Here is an 8,485-nt window from a genome sequence, read left to right as displayed (position 1 = left end):
ATTAATATTTATATAATTTATATTCTATACATGAAATAACATAACCTCAAAATATACGAATATCAAGAGGCGCGCGATCTATTCAAATCATGAGACTCGTCAGCATCGAAATCTGGAAATATTAAAATCCCAATCTCCTGAATTTATTTCAAAGTAGTTAGCAGATAGATATATAAATAGAATCGCCGAAGTGCTCAGACCGGCAATCGTGCACCTTCGAATTTTCAAATTCAGAAGAAGAGAAATGGGTTGCGCGCGCAACTCAGTCATTTACAGCGTCTCCTACTATATTCACACGGACGTAGCCCTGTCATAGTATTGGACCACATCTTGTATCACATCTGGGATCACTGCTCGGGCTCATTAGGATCCAAGTTCTTGTTATTTCAGGAGTATGCTATACTTTTCTGTTCTGGAATACTTCTCTAGCTTTCTTTACGTTAATGCATTTTTCTTGCAAGCTCTCGTTTTTCTCTGTCTTCTTATGCCTCTTCTAATTAGGGTCTTATTCAAAAATTTAAAACATTCTTCCATAGTCTGCCTGTGGGCATGTTGCAATTTATAATACCTTGATACGCATGTTTCGTTAGTCTTTCATCGTTCATTCAGTAAACATGCTCGAACCATCTTAACCGATTTCTTTCCTCTTTGTCAACTACTGTTTTCTCTGCACCAAATTCTTTAAGGATTATCTCGTTAATAACTTCTTCCATAAAAGTTTTCCCGGATATTATGGGCTGGCATTTGATGACCATCGCTTTGATTTCACTCTTGTCCTTTACTTGATATGCCCATGCCTCGCTACCGTATAGCGCAGTCCGTATAAATATAGACTCATGTATTGCCACTTTAGCTTCATTTGATATATTTTTACTTTTGATAATGGCCTGGCTCTACCGATAAGTTTCTCAACCTCGTTTATGCGCCAATCCTACTCCTCATCTATCTTTCCGTCACTATAGTGAATAAGCTACCAAGGTATTCGTAGTTATTAAATTGTTCTATTCTTTCATTATTTAAGACAATAGTTAATATTGTTTTTAAAGGGAATATATAAAACTACATTATTTATCACAAATTTTATATCACTTGATTTTGCGCCATCTGAAATAAGTGTGATATCAACTTCTGTATGTTAATTTAACTTGTTACATTTTTGAATTATAAAACCATACAGTTTCCAATACGTGATTCTAAAATCTTTTAGGTGCTAAATTTTTCTTTTTTAAAAGTACACTTTTAATTCACAAAATTTACAAAGGCTGTTTGGACGACCAAGATGTTTTTGTTGTTTTTTTCACTTGAATTTTATTTCATTGTCGCATAATACTAATGTCTTAAAAATGTAAAGAATGTCGACACTCAATGTAACTGATCTCACAAGATAGTTTCAATAAATAAATGGCTATCAATTTCGGAAAAATATCAATTCAGTATCGCTTGTCTGGCGCTTCGCGCTTGATTAAAGTAAGTTGAAAATGCGATATCTTCTACATCATATTAAACTCTGTAATATTAAATTTATGATGTAATAATTTTTTAACTAGAATCCAATGTGCTTATTCAGATAATGCAAAATAAAGTAAGAATTTTAATCTTTGACATCATTGTATATCAGTAGGGAAGATTTTTTTCTGATAATTAAAAAATTTCCCTTATTAACTTTCGTAACTTATGCATGCATAATATCAATTGCATAAAATAACTAAATAAAAAACTGACAAATTTTTTATTTATTTTTATTTATCCTGTACCTTTTTTTAATGACTTATACTGCTATATTGAACAAAGATATGAAAAATCGTACGGAAGATAAAATGTGGGATATTTCCGCAGCTTTCGAATAAAATATACTAAAATCTTCTTTAATTATTTATTTAATAACATAAATCAAATATTTATAAGCAAATAGATTTTTTCAATTTGTGTCTTTTTTAATTTTTTTTTTAATTGTCAAGAGTGGGCTAATAGTTTTTCTTCATCTGGTAAAAATTTCGGAGTGGGTAGTCAAAACTTTCGAAGCAAATAATTTTTGAATAGCGGCTCGAGCAAAGTGTAAAAAATCTATTTGTTTATAAATATTCGACTAATATTATCAAATAAACAATAAAAGTAGTTTTCAGTATACTTTATTCAAAAGTTGAGGTAAAGGCAGCATAAAACACCAACCAGATATTTTTTCGGTCAAACTATGCAAGATACGACAAAGGATGAAAGGATGAAAATAGTGTACTAAAAAAGATGTACAAATTTGTTATTATTCACTTTTTAATAGGATGCCTATTTTTTGGTTTATCCGTGAAAAATACCATTAAAAAAAGATAAATTAAATTTTTAGACAAACGAAAGAAGCTACAATATAATGTTAACTAACAAAAAATTTCGCCTAAAATATATCTACAAATTTTCTTCCGGCCACTTTACGTAAGCATGCGTACTTTTAGTTTAAATCGTATCAAAGATCATTGAAAAGAAACAAACTAAGTTTATTGAAGAGAGACACAAGTTGCAATACAATGTTCAATAACAAAATGGTTTTTTTCTTGTATACAATCTGCACTTTTTTTACATCGGAAAACGAGAGAATCAAAATACGATTTTTTCAACACTAATACATATTATCAATTGTAATAATATAAATTTATTGAAATGATAGTCCTTTAGTGGTCGCTGATTATAAAAATTAGTGCAAAATAAGGAGAAAATATCAAAGTAAACATGGTTCATAAAATTTGTACATTACTTTGCAATATCTGAATAAACAATAACAGCCCGAGGAGCATTAATTATTATAATGTACTATGGCCTATTTTAAAAAATTAATAAAAAGTAATTATATCTTATTGTCATATAAATCCGTTATAATTATGCAGAAAAAACTTAAGACATTCTACATTTTTGAGTGATAGTAAATCATTTGTGATTTTGAGACTTTTGACATTTTATTTAAATTAACACATTTGTTTAAAAGTAATATGTGTAATGGTAATATAATTTTAAGTTGTCAAATTCAGATAATTTTGGGTCTATTAGTATTTGAATCAAAGCCTAAAATGGAATAAGTTTGCAATCAACGTGACATTGTTGCTGAGGTGTTTTTTGATAATCAGAAATATTTGCGCCTTAAATTAAAGAAACCGTTTCTTTGCGATAATTTTTTTTACTGAACCGAATATGTCTTTGTACAGAAGAAAATAATTTTTAATAGGAGAAAAAGTCTTTTTAAACAAAAAACTATTTAATTAAAACAAAGACATTTCTTTGGCTCAACAGAAATTTCTTTCCGTTCTGAGAAACCTGTGACTTTACTCAGAGCCAATAAATATTATTATCTGATTAAGAAATTTTATCATTAAAATCTCTTAAATTCAATTGAAATCAAAAAAAATCTTTTCGAAAGTTCTTTAAGCGTATAGAAAGTTATTGTTATAATTTAAAAACTGATTAAATTTTCTCATACTCCTCACATTTATTTAAAACTCTTGAAACATTCGAGATCTGGAAATCTTGTGCATATATTTAGAAACAAATTAATTAAATCATATGAATTAAATTTAGCATATTTCTAATAGTCTATGTTTAAAAGTCAAGGATTTAGCCCCTTAAATCGCATTGAGTAGTTTCTAAAACATTAAAACAAACCAATGAAAGAATAAATTCGTCTCTAGAATTCTTTGAATTTCCAAAGTTTCAAAGCCTAATCATAATGAATTATAGTACAAGACCGATAACTTTACAACTTCGTGGCTGTAGGGGCGGAAAATTCCAGGAATTGCGGACATACCGGACGCCCCCTCTAGTAGCACGAAATTAAGTGCGCGCATGCGTAAAGCATGGACGCAAATCATGAGCAAAATACCACATGTAGTGGGAAAACCACAATTAGTGTGCGTGCCGTATGCGTGACGTTTTATAGGGAGTGTACACTTATCGGACGGCAAGTTATCGGACTTGTACTGTACATAGAGAGTGACGTCGGCAGCAATGAAGTGTATAACCAAATTATTTGGGTTTAAACTAACTCTTATCATATATAAATACCTCAAAAGAAAAAGGTTGACGCCTCTCATCTATGAGATAACGACTATAGTATAGATTCTATAACCTAACGAAGCAGTAGAATATTCATCAGCTACATTGAAAATTAAATTTCTAATTAATACATTGCTCAGTTTGTCCTCTTCTTAGAAAAGATGAGAATTGTCAGTAATCTGCTCTTATACTTGGCTGCTATCCTGAATTCTATTGGTGAATACAATAATAAAATATATCTATTATTTACGTAAATATTCTTCGAAACCCAGGGTCTGCTTGGCATAGTATAAAATCCTTTTTTCCACGTCAAAACTCGGGGCCGCAAAACATATATAGTTTAAGACCTTGGAATTGCAATATGACACATTAGCGTTCAGCATCACAATGCAAAAAACGTCAGATACGGCATTGACTATTCGAGTGTAGTCTTTTTTCTCCAGATTAAAAAGCTGTGGTTTTTATCATTATATAAAAACTGGAAAATCCCGTTGTATATAACAACAAATTCTGTTGGATTTTTTTATTTAAGCTTGAACTAATTCCAGGGACTGAGAGCGAAAGGTTTTGCTCTTTCAGGTTTCCTACTTCAAACGATTCCAAAACGAAACTTAAGGTTTTGCACATCTCTGGTACGGTCCATTTTTATTGCGCTCTGCTTAAAATTTTTTCCGAGTGAACGTATGTCTGCTTGCAAGTACTAATAAACAAACAGGGTTTGATCGAGGAAATGGTGGGCAATTTAAAATCAAGGCAAGAACACCAGGGCGGGTTAAGGAAACGGAGTGTAACCCTCCGAAACCGAAACACATTCAGGGTATTTTCAACTGAGAAAATTAAAACTATTCACTTGAGGTGGGAGTTTCGTACATGAGCAAAACAAAACCTAAGAACAGATGGAAACGTTTGTTACTTGAGTAAAACAGACTTTTAGTCAATCTTTCATTTTATCTTTTACAAATCTGAATTTCCAAGTAAAGTATACTAATGTTCTCATTTAATTTTTTTAATATTTTACAATACACGAACTAGTTTATTAAATATAAGATCATTGGATCTTGTTTTAATCAAGAAATGTAATAAATTCATCAATATTGTGTGATTCCTTTAAAAAGATGTAGAAGCTATCCCTGTGAAATTATAATGCTCATATTAAAATTTAATATTTTGTTTACACTTCTTGGTACTTCTTAAATAGTTCTGGAATTCTGGATATGTTTTAGCAATAGTTCTGATAAATAAAGCATTAGAAACTCACTTTACAAAAATCAGGGGCTAACTTCGCACTACTATCCCCTCACTTTTGCTAAAGTAACATTTTTTTTGCAGTTCCGAGTTGGAATAATCCAAAACTTCTCGGCTTCTTAATGACAGCTCTACAAAAAATTATTATAACATTTTTCGATCAAGTCAAAATTCGAAGAACTACCGCATTTTTAAGTAAGCCAAAATTTTTTAAATTTTAAAATGTTGAGCTTTTTTGACAATTCTGATCGGAGTTCTGCACTTCTTAATGACAGCTCTACAAAAAAGTTTTATTTACTGAGAGTTCTGATCGTAGTTATGAACTTCTTAATGACAGTTCTACAAGAAACTTTGGAATTCCAGAATGTTGTCAGTTCTAAAAGTTCTGATCAGAGTTATGCGCTTCTTTCTGACGGATCTACAAAAAATGTGCATTAAAATTTTCAAGCAACTCAACATTAAAAGAAACACAGCAGTTTTTAGAATACCCAAAATTTGGAAATTTACCAATTTCGAGAGTTCTGAGACTTCTGATCAGAGTTCTGCACTTCTCTATGACTGTCTACAAAAAATGATAGTTCTATACCAAACTTTTGGATTATCCAATCGTGAAAATTGTTCGACTTGATTATGTCTTGAGTTCGACTCAAAGACATTGATGTCTGGCTGTGTCTCAAAACTGAATCGACACATAGGCCTTCGTCTTACTTATATGTCCCTGACGGTTAAAACGGCGTTTACTTGTCTTAAGTCGAGCCTTGTCTTGGCTAAGACGACGTTTGCTTGTCTCAAGTCAAGCCTTGTCTTGGATGAGGTGGTCAAACCTTTTTCGGCTCATAAATGAGATTATAATTTATGGATGACTAATTTGTAATTATTAAATTAGTTATTTTTATTTAAAAAATTCAGCATCTGTTATTTGAACGGGTCTAACACTTAATAATTTTCTTTAAAAATATAAAAATCGTAACTTTCTAGAAGGATCTTTGAAGCCGTTAGAAATATGTAAGAACAAATACAATTTTCAGTATCATCGTCAAACAAGTACAATGCAAAATAAAAATCTGTGAATAAGTTGATTAAATATAAATATTGTATAAATATATACAAGATCGCTCGTGTTGGAGTCATAAAAATTCGGCTCAGAAGATAAATTTGTATAACTCCAACACGAGCGGTTTATAACTTTGTCTGTCCTGTACAGAAATTTCGAAAGGGCTCGAGTGGGGCCCCGACTAGTTTTTCCTAGCTTTATTCGGGCTCTAGTGAGGGAAACTAGCCGGGGTCGCATCTGGAACGTAACGCTTAGGCCACGGGGGCCATACTACATTTTCTAGTAGGGTTCTAGTTGGGTCAGCCCGCTGACAATTCAATTAAAGAGAAAAGTACCTGCGGGACTCCTACAGGGTACTGGCAGTCAGTACTTTTATTCGTTCATCATCATATGACTGTATACGATCCGAATATCATTTATAATTTCAAAATTTGAAATTTCATTCAAACATTGCGAATATTTTCTCTTTAAATATTAATGGTCCTCTGTTTATAGTGAATACATATATATATATATATATATAATTCTTAAACATTATATTACAAATAAAATTTCTAACGATACGGGGTATCGAACCTGCATATCTATGCCGGCCTAAATCTATCGCCTAAGAGTCGGGAGTCTAACCACTGCGCTAAGCCGACAAGTTGAAACTCGATGAAAAAGCCATCCTCATAACCTACAGCTTAGAAAAGCTGAAACACCAAATTGTAAACTCTCTTTTTTCAATGAAATATTTATTATTATACGACATTATTTAAATGTAAAATATACAAACTGTTAAAATGAATATCTATACAATCATTTTTAAATAAATAAATGTAATCGACTGAAATTTGTATTCGTATAATATTTCGTTTTTTCCCATTGTAGACTACTTTACAACTTTTTGCAGTGACAGAACATTTAATTATTTATAAGCATTGAAACCTAAACCTAAAATGTGATTTTTCCTAAACATTTAGAATCTTTCATAAATATGGGATTCAGAATTTATTTCTTTGAAAAACAGCACTGGACAGTTGTACTTGAGATAAGTTCTTTAACTTTAACTAAAAAATATCTTCCTGACTCCGAAGAAAGTATTCATTAGTGCCCTAAATGAAGTTTTCGAGTAAAACGAGTTTGAAATACTCATAAATATATTATTTTTGCATACTGAAACCTTCAAAAGCCTCAAAATTATATTTTAGGCAATATAAGATTTTAGGTGTTCTCTGGTCGGGGCCCGATTAGACACAGATAGATTTGCCATACCTATACGAAGCATGGAATTCTTCACTAGAACCTAGCAGGGCACCTATAAGTTTTTTCTAGACTAGATATTCGGATAGGGGCCCAACCAGTTTTTTCTCGACTAGATATTCTGATAGGGGCCCCATTAGAACCCAACTTCAAATAGGGAAAGATGGGGGAATTTCTGCACAGGGTATACCTGTTCTAACAAAAAAGGGTCTTTCTAACTGCCATACAAGGTAATTTGAAGTCTGATGCGGAGGGTTACATTTTTGCATGCCAAGACGGTGTCATTTCCAGCTTAACATACCGTCGCCACATTTTGAGCCAAGACATTCCTGATGATAGCTGCAGGGCGTGCCATGCACACCCCGTGCATTTAGCTCACATACTATCTAGTTGTTTAACTCACGCGGGAACGACCTACATTCAAAGGCACAATGCGGCACTTAGAGTGCTTTATTACCATCTCTGCCACTCTTACGGCATTAACCTTAATATCGCTCCTCTAAATGCTCCTAGGGAAATCGAATCAATTGTCGAGAATGGGAAGTACCTCATATACTGGAACTTAATATTCTCGACAATTATTTCTGTTGCTCACACGAGGCCTGACATGGTTCTTCTTGACTTCGAGAAGAGAACTATGTTTGTTATCGAATTTTCGGCAGCAGCTGACAAAAACATCATAGCGAAGGAGAATGAAAGGAAAGAGAGGTATCGAGGCCGTCTAAGGGAGTTGCAACGATGGTACCCGTAATATTCTGTTAAACTGATTGTCCTTATCATCGGCGCTCTTGGAGGATCTTGGCGCTTTTGCTGGATCGTCGTATTGATTCCGTTACAGACTGTAACCACCTATCTCACGGTCGTAAGACGTGGTTGTGGCTGAAATTTTACCGCGATTTCGCTGGGAGC

The sequence above is a fragment of the Belonocnema kinseyi genome, chromosome 2 (assembly GCF_010883055.1).
Source record: "Belonocnema kinseyi isolate 2016_QV_RU_SX_M_011 chromosome 2, B_treatae_v1, whole genome shotgun sequence".
Taxonomy (NCBI): Eukaryota; Metazoa; Arthropoda; class Insecta; order Hymenoptera; family Cynipidae; genus Belonocnema; species Belonocnema kinseyi.
Note: the sequence above shows the minus strand (reverse complement) of the source record.